The sequence below is a fragment of the Antechinus flavipes genome, chromosome 2 (genome assembly GCF_016432865.1).
Source record: "Antechinus flavipes isolate AdamAnt ecotype Samford, QLD, Australia chromosome 2, AdamAnt_v2, whole genome shotgun sequence".
NCBI lineage: Eukaryota > Metazoa > Chordata > Mammalia > Dasyuromorphia > Dasyuridae > Antechinus > Antechinus flavipes.
Genome location: NC_067399.1, coordinates 605,933,775 through 605,952,772, shown reverse-complemented (window position 1 = coordinate 605,952,772; position 18,998 = coordinate 605,933,775). Strand labels below are relative to the sequence as shown.

The window sequence follows — 18,998 nt, the reverse complement described above, 5'->3', positions numbered from 1 at the left end:
TCTTCAGGGATCAATATTTTTAAAATGCTAAAATCTTATGCCCTCAAAGGAGTATAGCTCAAACTGTTATGGTGTGTATGATAGTTAGGAAGTAGGAAGATCTCCAGTCATCCAGAAGTAGGCAAATAAATGCGAATGCAGATAATTAGTTATTTATCATCTCCCTTTTAATACTGATAGTTTACATTTATGTAGTGATTTGTAAATTACAAACAAATTTAGAATAGGAAATTATCTTAAGAGATCCCCCTTTTACTGAAAGGATATGAAAATTGGTAGATAAGAAAGTTAACATAGGAAAAGCAGGTATAAACGATAGGATTAAAACACTGTCCCAATTTTACAGAATAAGAAATTGAGTTTCAGGCATTTCATAGTTAGGGCTTCAGCTCAGTCTTCTTGACCTCAATCAAATTCAGTATCTTGGAGCTAGCCTGGAAGCTGCAAAGGTCTGGTTCATATTTCAACGCAGATAAATAATAATTGTATGTCTCTGGTGAAGTGACTCTCTTGATCTCAGTTGTCTCATCTTTAATTGGGGGGAGGGAGAGGCAATAATAATAGTATCTACCTCCTAATGTTGTTTTGGGGAATCCAAGGAGATAGAGGGAAAGAAAAGTTATTTGCAAAATATAACCCCTTCCCCTACAAAAACATAGAGCTTTGTAAAGCTTAAAGTGCTGTGTCAATAAAAGCTGTTTTGTGAATCACTGGGAGACTTGACACATATCCTCAACTAATTTATTTACTCTTTCAAAACCCTACTGAATACCTTTTATTTTTTTCTAAATATCCTTCCTGAATTAAGAATTAATAGAATGGCTGAAGGGGGCTCTAGATATGATGATGTAAACTCTTCATACATTGGCTCTTTTTTCTACTCATTTCAAAAAAACAAAGTTGTGTTTTAAAGTAGCTTGACAGAAGGAATATCCTTTGTCTGACTAAGTGTCCAAAAAGACTGTAGGGAAATCCAAATCAAAGTCATCCAGTTTATCTAAATACAATTTACAACATGTCAACTCTCATTCTTAGCATATGTATTTGGAAAGGATGTGTGCACACACTGCTCTGTTTCCATAACTGAGTTATGTGTTTACATGGAGAGAAAGAGAGATTTCGGTATGTGTGGTCACTGAATATTTTCCCCATTCAAGCTTACAGGAGGGGAATTTCCTTTTGCTGTTTGCCTCTCAAATTCTTCATGTTTGTTTAAACCAGTTGGATACCATGAACTGATGGCTGTCTAGTGGAGAGGTTTCTCTATCTACGTATGTACAACCAATTCTCTCTGTGGCTCTGAGTTCCCACTGATGCAATTATTTGTCTATATTAACCTTACTGAGGAAAAAAAGGAGGGGAGAGGGTCTTTTCCTGGTCGCTAATAAATAAACCCAAATGGAGCAGCTATGTAAGAATTTGAAAAATGGCATCATCATCTACTGGGAATTGTGAATGTAGCAAAAAGGAGTTCATTGTATTTTGGGGGGAAGGGTTTTGTGTGTGTATGTGTCTTGTTTTAAAGGCTCAGTTGTTCTACATGAAAAACAGATCTATTACAAGCATACAATGTTAAGTCCATTTTTCATATTAATCTTTCTTTGTAGATTTTTTATTATAGATTAGTATTTTGCATGAAAACAGGATATTGTTTTGAAGAACTCATTTATTCCTCCTATTTCCCCCCTGCCTGAAGTAATAATCCCTGATTATAACCTCCCAATTAGTTGCTATGGAGAGGTTTATGACTTCACTGTGGACTATGAGGAGGGTGGAGAGGACCTGAAGTTAAAGCAGGAATAAAAAGATCATGATTTCAGAAAACAGGACACACCAGTTCCAAACATACTATAAACACAACATTTTTTTTTTTCTAAGTAAGCCTATTTTTCAGATTTCTATGAAGTGTCCATTTCTTAACTGTCAGTCCTGAGAAAGGAGATTAAACATATTCAAATTACAGGCTTCTTCTGAGCCTTAACCAGGTGTTTTCCTCAGGCAGCTGCCTCTGAGTCAGTTGTGGCAAACCATGGAACTGGAATCTCTTTGAGCCTTTGCACTCCAAGCATAAGCAAATATTCATGGCTGACAAGAAGCAAGGGTCCCTTGATCAGGAAAAAAAGGAAAAAGAAAAAAAAGTGGATACCCACCCATATGTACTGTGGCCTTGAATATCAATGTATGGATTGATTCCAGACCTTAAAAGTTATTTCCGAATGTCCTGGCAGTGAGTAATTGCTGTTCTCCATTTGGACAGTTTTCCGTTTGCTTTTTAATTGTATCATAGCATCACTGATATAAATAAATAAATAGAATTATGTTTACTTCAAAGCAAGAAAAACAACAATAACTAAATCCACTGAGCTAAACTTCTTAATTGCACGTTGCAAATTGGAGACAAATTGAGTCCTAGAGCTACTGGAATGGGGGGTTGGGGGGGGGGGTTGAAAACGGGATGCGTTACCCGAGTGTTCATCAGTAACATGTATTCACTTCATTCTTGAACATTTTCCTTTTTCTCTCTGATCATCAAGTCGAAATCTGAGAGCATTTAAAGATGACTCCGATCGCCTATAAGAAGGGCCCCGTTTGCATACTCCAGGTACAAGTTTCGTCACTCACGATTAGTGAAAACATGTAAGTGATTAAATATACACATACACACATTCAAAACCAGCGTTTTTCTTCCCGTGCATGCATGCTTGGGGGTAGGGGGTGGGGTGGACAGGGTTTGCTGTGGCCAGGGCTGCCCTGCTCCAAAGCTGAGGTGGGAGACAGAGGCCGGAGGGAGCTGCGGTGGCTGCAGCGATAGCAGTCAAGACACTCCAAGGCTATAGAGCGCCTCGGAGACACAGAGACCCGAAGCTGCGTGCGCACAGTCTCTCTCCCACCCAGCGCTCTTCTCGCTACAGAGGCAGAGGCAGAGGCAGCGGCGGTGGCGGCGGCGGAGACTGCAGCAGCAGAGGAGGCGGCGGTAGCGGCGGCTGGAGCGACGGGCTAAGGACGTAGACAATGAACTTAGGAGTTGGCAGAGCTGAGACTCAGGTCTGAACCACCCCGCCCCCCTCCCTGCACCGCCCCCTCCCTCCCTCCCATTCTCCTTCCTCCCAGCCCACATCTCCAGATCAGCGCGGGGGCTGTACAAGAGCGCGCGCCTGGCTAGCCGGCAATCCTCCTCCAGGCAGCCAGAGGCAGGGAGCAGAGCTCCGAGAGGAAGTCGCCTGGGGAAGGGGAAGGGGGTCTCGAGCCTCCGGTCTTGCTCGTCCCCTCCCCGAACTGCGGGAAGCGGCCGGGAGAAGGCAGCTGGAGCTGAATGGTTGTGAGTTTCAGCTGCTCTCGGGGCTTGCGGGGGGAGGCTTGGTGATTCAGGGAACCCCGAGAGAGATAAGTAGGATTGGGTGAGGGTTACAGCGGGACAAGAGGGGCATACCCATCGCGGGCCATACAAACTGAGGAGAAAAATGAGTGGAAACCAGGGGAGGGGGTAGTTCAGTGGGCACCGATCCTCCGCTGAGTCCGCGGAATGAACGCGCGCACGAGTGGCGGGTCCAGCTTCAGAATTCCTAGTGGGCGGCCCCAGGTCACGGAGGGGCGGGAGGGGGGAGGGTGGAGAGTGCGGATTGGCGTCTGGCCTGTTGGGTATGGACAGCAGAGGGGGTTAACTGAGGTGCTCTGGGTACGAGGGACTGAGTGGCTCGGAAGAGCTCTGGGTTCCCCCAGGGAAGTTGTTCTGCCTCCCGTTTTGCCCCCAGGGCAGGCGGACGTACTCAGCCTCCACGCACGGAGTGTATTTTTTCTGTTTCGGGGCAGCTTTCAGAGAGTCTCGGAGTATCTTGGGTGCCTAGCGTTTGGCAGAGCGTCGGGTGTCCCGCTGCTTCTTGAAGAATACGTGGTGAGGCTGGTGAGGGCAAAGCGCACTTGGTGAGCAAGTTATCGGCAGACGCTCCCAGCTTTTCTCTTCCTCCTCATCCTTTTTCTCCTCCATCTCCTTCCCACTCAACCTCAGGTCCCCCTCTAACGTCACGCGCGTTTTTGACAGAATTACATTTCCTCGGAAGGAGGAAGCCCAAACGTGGGTTCCTCTTTCCCTCGGGACAAGTAGCGAGGTAATTTGCTCTTCCTGGGCGGAGTGAACTCGCACTGTGCTCGGAGATCCCCACAAGATCTAGGACGCTTGCTGCTGGTGGGGCTAGAACAGGAGAACTCGGGGGATCTTGAGGACTGGGGGTAGGTCGGAAAAAAGGAAATTCATTGAATTTATTTCAGATCCTTGCTACAAGCATTTAATTAGATGACATGTTGGATAGAGCGGTGAATCTGGATCTGGAAGATCTGCATTCACAATTAACCTCAGATACTTACTGTCTGGATGACTCCGCCAAGTCACTTTACTTATGCCTGCCTCAATTTTTTTTTTTTAAATCCGTAAAATGGTGATAATAATAACACCTACCTATTGGGTTTTTTATAAGGATCAAATGAAATAATGTTTGTAAAGCTCACCTCTTACTTCTTCAGTTTCCTTATCTATAAAATGGGGAATAATACCTCCCAGGATTGTTATGAAAATCAAATGAGATGTTTGCAAAGCCCTTTATAAACATTTAAGTGCTACATAGACTAAGCTGATACTCAGTGGCAAGTGTGAATTATAGACGATTGGCCTTTGTATTCCCGGTGCCTAAATCTGCCTGACACTTAGTTGGCACTTAACAATGTTTGTTGTTTGGAGCTGAAGTGGAGAGAAGGCACAGGGCTTGGTGCAGGGATGCTGAGACAAAAATTAAACTGTCCTGTTTTCAAGGAGTTTAAATTCTTCTAGAAGAATGGGAAGGAAAGGTGAGAAATTGGGGGTTAGGAATGTTCTTGAGCCTTGGTGCTTGGTGGAATCGCACTCCCCAAGGAGCAGAGATCTGCTTGGTTGAAGATCTTCTGTCCTAGAGCTTTGGCATGCTACTGATCACCTTAGCCCAAAGTATAGGCTAGAGGCCAGGAAGGAGCTTCCTCTCGGATTGTATTGTTCTCGGGTTAACTGTTATGCTGAAAAGCAGAAAGGTTTTGAACTTTTGCTCTCTTCCTTCCCCTCTACTGCCCGCACACCCCCATGCACTTCCTTTTCCTTTCCCTCCTACACTCTCTTCCTCATTCCTCCACTGCGCAGGGTCCCTGTCTTTCTAATGAAGCTTGACACAGGATCACTTGGTGCTCTCCAAAGCAGAACTGCTTAAACAGATCCGCAGCAGCTGCGGTATCCCTAGTTGGTCTCTGGGATATGGGGGGCAGCATCCAGTGGGGTAAGATATGGTAGCATCTTTTCTAAATGAGGTAGAGCATGAGGGGATGACATGGAGAGAGGAGGGGAGGGGATGGGAGAGGTGAATGTGTTAACGAGTGAAAGAGGGTCCCCATGGTGCTGAGTCAGGAATTTTTTTTATTTTTGCTTTTCAATAAATTGTATGTCATCTTGTGAGGGGAACCTAAGATCTAAGTCATTAAAATGTATAAAGTGATCTCACAGCCTTAGTAGGCTATGCCATCTGAACTCAGATGGATTGATTGATCAATTTTAACCTATATTTAATATGGAGACATTTATACATATAATATGTACACATGGTACTTTATATGTAACATCGAGAAGCAGGAATTAGACATGTATATTGTATGAATACATTGTAAGTATCTGTATGCTATTAAACACAATAGACATTTTTACATGCAATATTTTACTTCCATAGAAACTCTTGTGTGTATAGATGTGCATATGATGTATATTTATATATATCAGCCACTAGATCTCTGTTCAAGGTGTTTATACATGTTATTTATACATAAGCATACAAATACATATTTATATATATTTGTATTTATACGAATGTTCTTATTCTTAAAATATAGGTTGCAATTGGTCAGTTAGTTGATCTCAGCCTCAAGAGATATAAGTGATAGACATAGATAGATAGACAGATAGATAGATAAATGGGTAGGTTGAATGATGAATGGATAGATAGATATTATATGTCTGAAAATATGATTTCATTGATGTCTGGAACTCCTACTATGGAAAGACCTTCTACTGATTCAGATCCATAACTCCTATAATTTATATCCTTAGAGAGTTGTGTGTGTGTGGGGAGAATCATGGAGGTACTGAGATTTTTAAATAACTTGCTCATGGTCACCAAGTTTTGTTTGTATTTGAGGAAAGACTTGAACGTGAGTATTATGTTTTTAAGCCTAACCTTTCCCCATTACACCAAGGTGTCTCAAACTTCTCTTCCTCCCTATCCCTCCTTCCTTATCCCTCTTCTCCTCTCTCTGTCCCTCTTCCTCGCTTTCTCTTTCTCTCTCTCTCTCCCACCCTTCTCTCTCTCTCTCTCTCTCTCTCTCTCTCTCTCTCTCTTTTTCTCTCTCCCTCTCCTCCCTCCCTCTCTCTCTCTCTCTCCATCTCTCTCTGTCTCTGTCTCTCTCTCTCTCTCTCTCTCTCACACACACACACACACACACACACACACACACAGGATGTATGTTATCAGCAGACATTAGTTATAATTCTTACCTAGAGCATTTTCCTCCCTCTTTTTCCACTTTGAGAAACAGTTAGCCCTGCTTGGTAATGCATATTTGAGATTTTGAAGAATGGTCCTGAAATGCAGGCTGCTGGCAGTCTGAAATAGATTCTTCGAAGAGCATTTGCTGAGGAGGCATTTAGGTTCAAAGGCAACTTATTATGGCTTGACTCTTTTCAGGCAACTCATCCTAGCCTAAATTTCACGTCTCTGTCTTGTAATTCTCCTCTTCTTGCACCTTCTATCATTGGATAGCTGTGGGATTGTATGACAGCTTTGTTACCTAACAAAGAGATTCCTTTTATTGTCATTCATATTTCATGAGTTAATGGTATGCGATTTTCAGGAGTAAATTGGAAACTCATTGGAAGCCTTTGGATGCTGGTCTAAAATTTGCTAAAATGTTAAACTGTTATACTTTTTTTTCTAATTTGGTTTGGCAATGAAGGATATTTATTTCTTAGATTTCCAGAAGTCCTAATAGGACTCCACCCAGTTGTTGTTATTGTTTGTCTTTCTTACTGGAAGAAGAACATGACATCAAGGATATGATGCCATGACATTCACATGAATTGGGTTTAAGAGAGGAAGGACTGTGCGAGAAGTCACTTGTCTCACTTTTCCCCCTGGAGACATCTGAGTCCAGTGGTAAGCTATAGATCAAGGTGACTGGAGATGGTCCTGGATGAAATGAGAGATTTTGGTCTTTTTAAGCTAAGGCCTTCAATAGATCTCATTTGACTGAGGCTGCACCCATTCAGTGATTAAGGATAGGTAGCAATTGAGGCAAAGAATCTCCTCTTGAACCAAGTCATTTATTTGGATTTTTTTTTTTTTTTTTGGACTGGGTGAAAGAGGAGATTCTCCATCCAGTATGAATAAAAGGAGTAGCGGTGTCTTTCTGGCTTTAAACTTAGACATCACTTGGTTTTACAGGGAGAAATCTGAATCTTAGAGAGCAGCTTGTCCATGACTATCCATCCAGTTAGCATTAGAGTGAGGACAAATAATAGCTGAGAATGCTGGTTTTAGAATCAGAAGTTCTGAGTTCTAGCTCAGGTTTTGCCATTTCCTGCTTATGTGATCTTGGGCAAGTCACCACCTCCCTTGGAATTTGATTTTCTCATCTCTAGAATAAGGGAGTTAGATTAGATGGAGCCTCAGATCCTTTTCTGCTCGAATCAATAATTGTGTATTGTCAGGGCTACAAAGAATCTGTATGTATATGCGTGTGTGTGTGTGTTTGTGTTTGTATAATTTTTGCATTGATACTAGATCAAGAAAAGTTTTATACTTGTAGATATTGAAAGTATTATCTTCATCTGGGAGATGAAGAAACTAAGGTACAGAACTGAAGGTAGTTGTGTTCAAAGATAATTTATTATAGCTTAAATTTTGCCAGGCAACTATTTACAACTTAAACTTGTCTGAGTACATATGCTGTTCAGCTATCTAAATGTTCTGATTCTAGCCAAATCCAAGCTTTTTTCTACTATACTTTAGTCTTGTGATCTACCATACAGAACATATTAGTTTGTGCCTTGTTCAGTATATTTGTCAACAGTATATATTGTTATATAGAGAATAATAGGAGCTTGAAGAGACCTTGATGTCATCTTGTCCAGCTTCTTCATTTTATAGATAAGGAAACTATTTATCCAAGTTTGTATAGGCAATAAAATAGAAGTGAGAAGGGGGCAGCTAGGTGGCACCTAGGTGGCACAGTGGATAGAGCACCAGCCCTGAAGTCAGGAGGACCTGAGTTCAAATCTAGCCTCAGACACTTAATACTTCCTAGTTGTGTGACTCTGGATAAGTCACTTAACCTCAATTGCCTCAGCCAAAAAAAAAAAAAAAAAGTCAGGATTCAAATCTGGGACCCAGTGAGAGTCCACTAACTCTGAATATTTCTCCCACTCTGTTCTCAATTTCCTTTATGGTAGGTATAGCATTATGGCATGTAATATATTACCTCAATACCAGTGTTCAGCAACGTAGAAGGAAGAAGACATATTTGGAGATATGTAGTACACAAAATTTCGTTGCTTTTCATTGATTACTATAGTGTAACAAGATGAAAACATTCTGCCCTTGCTAATGATCCAAATGCTGTCACTTATGATTCTGTAAATGCTTCCATCTTTCTTTACAATTCCTAGAGTTGTTTCATAGTCCCTGGGCAAAGTCAAAAGAGTCCTTGGGTTTTTTTGAATGCCAAGAGCAGGGGAATTTGTCCAGGTGCCAAAATGAAGGAATGCCTTTTATGAGAGGTTGAATGATCAGTTATATATTGTCTTAGCAAAATGATTCAGAAAAGAACTCACATGGCTTTTAAAAAATCACAGGAAACCCTAAACAAAAATTGTGAATTGATAACAAAAATAATCTTTAGAATAATTTAGCATACTCCAAAACGTAGGGGTGCAAAAGTCAAACAATGCAAGAAACATCACTGAATTTTTCACCAGTATCTAATCTGCCTACTTTTTTTTTTAATATATAATTTATTGTATTTTTTTCTTTTTTTTTTTTTTTAAATTTAATTTTATTTAATAATAACTTTGCATTGACAGAATCCATGCCAGGATAATTTTTACACAGCATTATCCCTTGCAATCACTTATGTTTCTTTTTTTCCCCTCCCTCCCTCCCCCCCCAAGATGGCAAGCAGTCCTATATATGTTAAATATGTTGCAATATATCCTAGATACAATACATATTTATCTGCCTACTTTTTTATCCATTCAATTAACTCTGCCTAGGAAATTTAAAAATGAATTAAACCTGTGATTTTGGTGAAGGGAATTATGAGTGAGAACAATTCCCTCCATCAATGTAGATTTGTTCTCTAGGTTTTAGAGAATAATTTAACCAGGATCTGGTAGCCACTGAGTATCAGAGACAACCTCAAATGTAGATCTTCCTGCCTTCCAGACTAACAGCACTCTCCATTAGTTCTTACTGCTTCAGCAATGTAATGGGCATATTAAACCTGTGCCACACTGATTCCTTCCACATACATTGGTCCTTTCAATTCTCACCACAGGTAGGTAGAATAGCCATCATCGTGCCTCCTAATAGCAACTTATATTTAGATATTGATTCAGTGTTTTTAAAGCCTTTTGCTTAGATTAGCTCATTTGATCTTCATAAGAGTAAACAAGGTACAGTAATTATTCCCACTGTACATATTTTAGCACAGTATTAACATATTACACAATATATAGTACATATATTGGCCCATGGATAGGTGCTTAATCAAAAATAATTGATTTATATAAGGTAACTGAGTTCCAGACTTCCTTGCTTGAGGTAAGTAATAAAACTGTTTATACCCAGGGTCTTGTAATTGTAACTCAGATGCTCACTACTGCTGTTTATTATAAGAGTGGAGACATTATATTCTTCCTTTCTCCCTCCCTCCCTCCCTCCTTCCCTCCTTTCCTCTCTCATTCCCTCCCTCTCTCCCTTTCTCCCTTCCTCTGTTCCTTTCTCCCTCCCTCTCTCCCTCCCTTCCTCCCTCTCTTCCTTCCTTCCTTCTTTCCTTTCTTCCTTCCTTCCTTCCTTCCTTCCTCCTTCCTTCCTTCCTTCCTTCCTTCCTTCCTTCCTTCCTTCTTCCTTCCTTCCTTCCTTCTTTCCTTCCTTCCTTCTTTCCTTCCTTCCTTCCTTCCTTCTTCCCTTCCTCCCTCTTTTTCTTTTCTTTTTTTTTTTTTTTCTTTTCTCTCTTTTCTTTTTTTCTTTATCTTTCTTTCTTTCTTTCTTTCTGTCTGTCTGTCTCTTTCTTTTTTTTTTTTATTATATATTTTTAAAAGGAATAGCAAGTTGTACATGATAAATTTGCAGTTTCATGTATATTCATATCTTTTCTTATAGTATGTTATGGCAGTGCTTGTTTTATTCCATAAATTCAAAATAAAAAAAAAATTTTAAAGACATCTGTCTTGTTCAAGGATAGGTCATAGTGTCTGAAAGGAACTTTAGATGTCATGTAGTTTAACTCATTTATTTTAGAATTGAGGAAACCATGGTCCATAAACATTAAGTGATTGGTCCTATATTACACAGTGACAGAGCTGAGATTCTCACCACATATCCACTGAACTCCAGATTTAGTGCTCTTTTTCCTTTACCATGAGTGTGGCCAGAAGTTTCTTAGAAATTATCTTAGGCCAATTTTCCTTAGGCAAGTATGATCTCTTCACAAAACACACCCTGGCTGAATGTGTTTGCTCCCCTGGAAGCTCTGAACTGAATTCACTGGTTCATTCTTCCAATACCAAGTACATTATTACAATCTCAGTTCATTACGAAACATCCCAATGTCACAGTGGGTTTGTGATGAGCCAACCAAAACATTAGGGAAATCTTTAAATAACTTCATTCATGCCCCTTCTCCTTCAAGGGCAGTGGCAAACCAGAAAGCAAGCAAAGAAATTTGAGCAGTTCCTGGCCATCTCATACTAGGACATCTCATCCCATCTAATATTCTCAAAAGACCATGCTAGACAGCTAGGTGGATAGAACGCTGGGGTCAGGAAGGTCTGAATTCAAATCTGGCCTCAGATATTTACTATCTGTGTGATCCTGGGAAAGGGATTTAATTTCTTTTTGCTTCAGTGTCTTCATCTGTAAAATGGGAATAATAATAGAATTACCTCCCCAAGTTATCAGATAAAAATAAAATATTTGTAAAGCATTTTGCAAGCCTTAAAGCATTTTATGAAGGCCAGGTGTCACTTAGAGAATATTCAAAGCAATGATACGTTTACTATGTTTAATTATTCATGTCATAATTACCCTGTCAGGTATAAGCTCTGGGAAGAATATGGATCTATGTCTTACCTACTCTGTTTCCTGCCCCTTTTTTCCTTTCCCCAACTTTCTCTATAAAGAAGTAAAGGGCAGAACACTGGCTTACTGACTTTTGTAACCAGTCAATTTACAGTGATTTGACTTCAAAATTAACCATGTGAAGAAAGAGATAGTGTGGTGTGGTATGGTGAGAATTTAGAATTCAGAAACCTCCAGTTTGAGAACTAGTTCTGGTAAGGAGGAAGTCTGGTAGAGTAAAAATGTACATTTTTGTATTTGGGGTTAGAGGTCCTGCACTAAATTTCTATTCCAGTTGCTTACTACTTTTGTGACCTTGGGCAAAATAGTTAATCTTATGAATTGTTAATGCTATAAAACAAAGGATAACTATATATAATAAATTCCCATGACTAATTAAGGAAAAAAAAAGTTAATCTCTCCAAGATCCAGTTTCCCCATCTTCAAAACTAAGAAGGTGGAATTAAAGCTCTATGAATTTTTTTACTAAAAAGACCTATTATCAATTTCTTAATTAATCTCTATAATTTTGAGCAAGTCACCTGATGTTCATTGTCAAATTAGGAGTTTGAACAACTTGTTCTTTAAGCTTTCTTCTAGCTTTAAATCCTATGAACTTCTAACCTCACATTAGTTGTGTCAGCTAGAATCCTAGTGCCCCAGAGCTGGAAAACACCTCAAGTTATCGAGGCTAACACGTGGCTCTTGTTGTTCCTGATAAGTTGCTATCACATCTCCACTAGAAGACATATAGTGATAGGAAATCCACTATCTGTCTGGACAACCCATTTTCCTTTTGGAGAGCACTGATAAGATTTCCTTTAACAGCCAGCCAAAACTTTTGGAATTTCCTCTATTACTCCTAGTTAGGCCATCTGGGACCAAGCTGAACAGTATAATTCTTCTGGATGACACCTCTTCAAATATTTGAGGACAGATATGCATCCTGATCCCGTTTTCTCCTCTTGCATCATAAACGTGGGCCATTTCTTTCAATGATCATTTCTTAGCATGTTCTCCAGCCTGCTCCCCCTCACTGAGGTCATTTCTAAAATGATTCAAGAAAGAGTGTATTTTGAGAAAGTTGCTGTAAGTTTGTAAGGAATTATTTATTCTGTCCCATCTTGGCATGTAAGTTTGATTAGCCAGTATACAAGTTTTAAAAAATTGGATTGAAATATGATTGTTTAACAACTGTCCTGAATAAGTGATGCCTTTAAAGGGCTGTGAGCTCTGGGACATCTTAGCATCATGGTACTTGATGCAGGTAAGCAGTGTGTGATACTGGGCAAAAATAAATAAATAAATAAAAGGTACTAGATTTTAAAGTTACTGTTTATAAAATGATCACTATTTTCAAAGCACTACAGCAAGATCCTTGAGGACAAAGAGTTTATCATGCGATTTCTGTGTATTTAGCACTGAGTCTAGTTTTCTTGGACATAGTACAAACTAAATATATGAACTCATTATATTAAAAAAAGTATGTGTATGTGTGTGTGCATATGTGCACATGCATTGCTTCTCCTTAAAAAAAGGTCAGTTCCTTGAGGACAGAGGATCTTTTTCTTTCTTTTTTCTTTTTCTTTTTCTTTTTTGAAGAGAGTAGAGGTATAGCTTAGTTACTAAGCGCAGGACTTGACTCATAGTAAGCACTAACTAAATTGTTTGTTGATTGAATGATTGAGCATTATGGTTGGGAGTGGAGTTTACTTCTTTGTAATCATCTCTTTCATGAGTGGTGGAAAGAGTCTTGAATTTCATGCTAGGCACTACTGCTAATTTTTTTTGTGGTCCTTTGACTTGGATCAAGGCACTTTGACTTTTCCATAAATTGGTGTCTTCCCTCTGAAATAAAATGATAATTGAATCATTCATCCTTAAGAATTGGTCTTAGCCTTCAATAATATTAGTCTTTCTGGGATAGTAGAAAGACTGTTGGATTTAGTAGTCAACCAAGACCTGTATAAGTTATTTAGCTGTATGACTTGGACAAGTTAATTACCATCTTTGAACCCTAGGAATACAGATTTGTATAAGGAACCTAATAATCTTCGTAATGTTGTATAGGAGTGTTAAGAGGATTAAATGAATTAATATATATGAAATGCTTTCTTAGTATTTAATATACCATTTAATTCAGTTCTTTTAGATGATTGTTGAAGAGAGAAATATGACCAAGGATTAGTAATAATTTGGTAGTGCTTCTCATTTAAATAGAGCTTACTTATGGTTTTGGAGATAATGTGATATATTGGATAAAGAACCTGGATTCAAGTCCTGATCCTTGGTCATGAACAATTTGCTTAATCTCTCAATAGTCAAGGCAGCTCTCTAAAACTACACATGGCAGGTGCCAACGTGCACTGGTAAAAGAGTTCCTACCTGGAGGTTCTCTATGTTTCTGAAATGACAGGGCTACATCTTTAAGAGCTATGAACTAAAAATTAATAAATAATATCTTCATTCCAATGTAAGTGCATCCCTTTGTAATCAATCTTATGCACGTTAAGCATTTAAAGACATTATTTTGAGAAGAGGTTCATAAGATTCACCAGACTACTAGAGGGGTCCCAGATATAAAAAAGCTAAAGAACTTTGCTTTAACTCTTGTAGAACAAGTAGTATAAATAATAATATCCTGCTTTGTAGATGAGAAAACTGATACTCAGAGATTTGTGGCTTGCCCCAGGTCATACAGCTGATACATGTGAGAACCCAGAACCATAACCTAGATCAATGGGATCCCACTTAACTAGAAACTAAACTATATATAATGGTCCCTGAGGGCTGGGCATTGATTTAGTTTTAAAACATAATATTATTTTTGTTTTATTATAGTTTTATTTCTTTTGTTAAATATTTCCAATTATGTGTTAAACTAGTTCCAGTGTACTAAATATACTTGAAAGTGTTGTGGTCCCCAGGCCTTGTATTTTTTTTTTTTTATTGTATGTTTTACTTTCTTCCCTCCCTCGCTCCCTCCCTCCCTTCTTTCCTTCCTCCCTCTCTCCTTTCCTCCCTTCCTTCCTTCCTTCCTTCCTTCCTTTCCACCAGATTGATTACAAAGGGAAACATTTACACTCAAATAAAGATTTATTTATGTATGTATGTATCTATTTGTTTGTTTTTAATTCATAGATCTAGATTAGGAACACCTGTCTTAAATATATAGCCCTGTGATTTCAGTGTCATATGGAACTTCCAGGTAGGAAATCTCTTTTTACCAGGACACTAGCTCTTTGAGTCTCTTGTCTATCTCCTGTCTCTCTGCTATCTGTCTCTGGGGGTGCCCTTCTTTATCTCCTAGCATCTCCCTACTCTGGGGATGGGGAGTAGGTCAAAAAGAAAATAAAACCCTTATTCTTGATTATTCATAATAAAACAAACTCCCATATTTGCATGTTGGGAAATGTATGTCTTTTTTGGCATCCTGAGTCCATAGTCTCTCTGTTATGAGATGGGTATCCTGCTTCATCATCAGTAAAGAGAGTTGCCTAAGCTCTGAAAATTATCCTGGAAATACTGCAGCAAGCTGCCTCCTCAAGCTGACAGTCTGAGGAATTCTCTAGCACACATTTATGTCCAAGTCACGCAGAATTTTACATTTGGCACCTGAAGGGGTCATAAAGTCTCCTTTAGAAGGTCACAGACGTTTTTGGTGTATTTTGCTTCTTGTGCTTAGAGAGGAATAAATAGGGGCACCTTGCTATTCATACTACCTACCAGCCAAGCAGCCCAAAGAGACCATAGAGGTTTTCCTGATGCTGCAAGAAGCCTCCCACACCACATCATCAGACGTGACCATATCATTCCTGTCTTGTCAAAAACTATCAGTGATTCTCTATTGACTAAGGAGTAAAAGACAAACTCCACAGCCCAGCACTGAAGGCTCCTTTTTCTACTTGGTGCAAAAAATTCCCCTCCACACAAATTGATTTTATTTCTAATAAAATGATACTTTTGGCTTTATAGCAGTTCTTTTTGAATCCTCTTCCCTCTCTTCCCTCCCCCAATTGAATCTTTGCTGCTACAAAGGAAAAACAATTAGGCAAACTAGAAGTATCTGAAGGCTTCCAGTTGTATTGCAAGGAAATTGATGTGTATATATTTGCTTTGGGCAGTCAGTCATAAGCATTTATTATGTACTTACTATTTATTATGTACTTATAAATGCAAGTGAAAAGAAAGAAGGTGCCACCAAGAAGTTTACATTCTAGTGAGGGAAAGAAAATTCATTAAAAGGTAGCTAAAAGGAGAGGGAGGAGAGTTGGGAGATCTGTATTGGAGGTAATGGTAGAGAAAGTCCAGAGTAGCCTGGAAAAGATTAAGCAGATTAGAACTGAAGGGAATCCAGGAATTTCTCCTTTTCAGACTAGAAGAGGAAAAAAAAATAAGAAAGAAAAAAAGAAACAAAAAGTGCAAATACTAAGCGAAGCTAAGTTTCTTGACTCCAAGTTCAGGGCTCTTCCTCCTTATTGGCAGAATGTACTTTCTCTAAATTGTGATGGTGAATAGTTATTAATCTTACTTCTTACATTTTTCTCACAAAATCATTTGCAAAGACTAGTGAAGACCTCTGTCTACCTGATTTAAAAACAAATGAACAACTGACACATTATATAGCTGTTTTCTAAGAGAAATGACTGTTGTAAATGCCACTTGTCTTCCCAAATATGTAATAATAATAATAGACAGGTTTATAATGTTTTATAATTTATAATTTTGTATAGATATGTTATATATAATTTATAATTTTATAAAATGATTTCATCTTCAAAACAAACTTGTGAAGTATTGGTGTTATGTCTATTTTAGAGATGAGGAATATGAAAAGGGGCTTATGTAAGATTCTGCAGCAGAAACTGCATTTAAACTCCTGACATCTTTTGTCTCTTAAGTTGCCTGTGTTCTTACTACCTGAGTTGTCAGGGCACCAGAACTGGCAGAGTTGTAGGTTGAAAAGTGAAAGAAACTTTCATTCTACAAACAAGGAAGCAGCCCGTTGACTTGCCCCAAATCATATTTAAATAGGAAGTCCTAGGGCCTAAATACCACTTTTTGGATTACTGATTGCGCACTTTGCCATCCCTGATATTCTCTCAAGACAATTTAAAATGTGACCTCCTTGAGAGTAGGGCTCTTGCCTTTGTATCCCAAATGCATAGCACAATGCCCAATCAATATCTAAGTACTTAGTACATTTGTTGACTGATTGTAGACCAATTTACCCATAGCATTCAACAAGTTCAGATGGATTAACTCTGGAAAAATCCTTATGTTAGATATAGATTCATTTCCAAAAAAAAGTGGCAGTCTTGTTTCCTTGTAGCTGTTTTCAGATTCATAAAAGAAAAAAATATGAAGTGTTTGGAGAACTGGTATTTGAGTAGCTTGGGCTAGAGCAATTCAGGCAGGAAAGCATTGTGGCTCTCACTTCCCTTCTCCAACAGCCATACAACAGCTGGTATTATTGCATCTGTTTAAGTTATGAACTCTTAAATTCTAAGTATGATTTTTATGTGGTAAATATTTACATTTCTGAAAAAATTAACATTCCTTGTTCTGTATTAGGTATATTTGAGTATATGTAGTATTTTAAAATATGTGACATAGTAAATATTTCAGATTAACATATGCACATTAAACAAATAAGATTACATAACTCTACCTTACGTATCTATAAACAGTAAGCAATTAACTGCATTTGCTAAATAAGCTTTTGACAGAGATTTATTATCATGGATAATTTTGTGGCCTATTGTTAATCCAGCTACTTCCTTTGTAAAATGTATTTTCTGGCTCAGTTGACTGTAGTAGAAATGGCAATGACAGCAGAAACTTCTTGTTGTTGATCGTTTCAGTTATGACTCTGGGTTTTCTTGGCAGAGATACAGGAGCGATTTGCCATTTCCTCCGCCAACTCATTTTACAGATGGGGAAACTGAGGCAAACAGGGTTAAGTGACTTGCCCAGAGTCACAGCTAGTAAGTTTCTGAGTTCAGATTTGAACTAAGGAAGATAGTCTTCATGCTTCTAGATCTGGTCCTGTACTCACTGAACTATCTAGCTACCTTATAGTAGAAACTATGAGGCCCTTTAGAAACATTGCTAATCCAAGACTTTGAGAATCAACATAGCATAGTCAAGGGAGAGATGGCTTAGTTGGGAAGGCCTGGGTTAGAGTCTCCCCTTTGAGGCAATGGCTGTGTGAACCTGGATAGGTAATTAACCATGAGTTCCTTGGGTAATGTGGAAGGGTTGCTGATCTTCAGGGGGCACATAGCTTTTCCTTACTAGAAAAATGATAGAATCACAGATTTTGGAGGGGAAAGGTGTTTATACAAATAGAGAGGTATGTGTGTCTGTACAGAGAGACAGAGAGTCAGAAAGACATAAACAGAAAAAGAAAGAAATACAGAGACAGAGACATAGGAGCATGCACGCGCGCGCACACACACACACACACACACACACAGAAAGAAAGAGAAAGATCAGGGAATTTCATATACATTCCTACATGTTAGTTTCTGTTCTTGCTTTGTTGATGATTCGTTCTGTAGTTTTCTAGTTGTCTGTGATTTAAATTTGAACCCTTTCTGGGCAATCTTTATATCATCATTTAATTCTGAAGTCAATATTTCTTTAAGGAAAATTAAGGGAAATAATCTTTTAAATTCTTTTTTAAAACATCAACTGTAGAAGTTTGGGGAAAGTTTCAATTTTATTCTTAGACAGCTATGATAGAGAATCACAAGATCTGCAATTTTAGAATTGGAGGGAATCTTAGCATTGAATCCAACCAACCTCAATGGACAAGTGTGGAAATGTATTTCCAGAGAGTTGTTTCCTAGTGTCACACAACTAGTAAGTCGCAAAGACAAGATTCAAGTTCAAATTTTTGAGTTCCAATTCAGTTTTCTTTTCATTATACATTTCTGCTTCCCCAAGGTCATATAGAAAATTATGGCAGAGGAAGGAGAAATAAAAATAACTCATTTATATAGTATTTCATATTTTATAGCAACAACTCTGTGGGTAGATAATGGTATAATTCTTTGAGCACTGTTTTAGGAAGGACACTTAACTTTTCTCAGAATACTTCTCCCTCCATCATGTTGCTTTCTTTTATATGTTGTCTTCTCCCAATTTAATTTAAGGGCAGAAAATGCTTCATTGCTTTCATTTGTATCTCCAGGACAGCTTGTGGTACACAATGAACACTTAATAAAATGTTTACTATCTACCTCTCTCTTTTTGTCTTGTCTGTATGTCATTCCTGGGTAACTGAGCCTCCGGTTAAATGAGTCATACCCATGGTGTCATGGGTACTAAGTGTTGGAGTCAGGAATTGAATCCAGGTTTCTTGCCATTCAGTCCAATGCCCTTTCTCCATATTATACCCTGACTCTTAAAAAAACAGGGAATAAAATTATAGATTTCAAAAAACTTAGAGGCTGGAAGAGACCTCATGGTGTGATGTTAACCTTGAAATATTTCTTGAATAACAGTGGAGTCTCCCTGTTTTCCTTTTCTTCTAAAGAACAACTTGGAGTTGGGGGAAAAATAAACCCAAATAGCCATTAGTAATGGAAGATA

At 38.7% G+C, this 18,998-nt stretch overlaps 1 protein-coding gene across 1 annotated transcript in view; it reads left to right on the top strand.

The window, feature by feature from the left end:
* Positions 1-3,159: 3,159 nt before the first annotated feature.
* The window catches only part of CHST15 (carbohydrate sulfotransferase 15), a 135,239-nt gene continuing 119,400 nt past the window's right edge, over positions 3,160-18,998 (top strand). The window contains exon 1 of the mRNA XM_051981611.1: positions 3,160-3,319. The gene's annotated coding sequence lies outside the window, so the exon portion shown is untranslated. The remainder of the gene's footprint in view (positions 3,320-18,998) is intronic.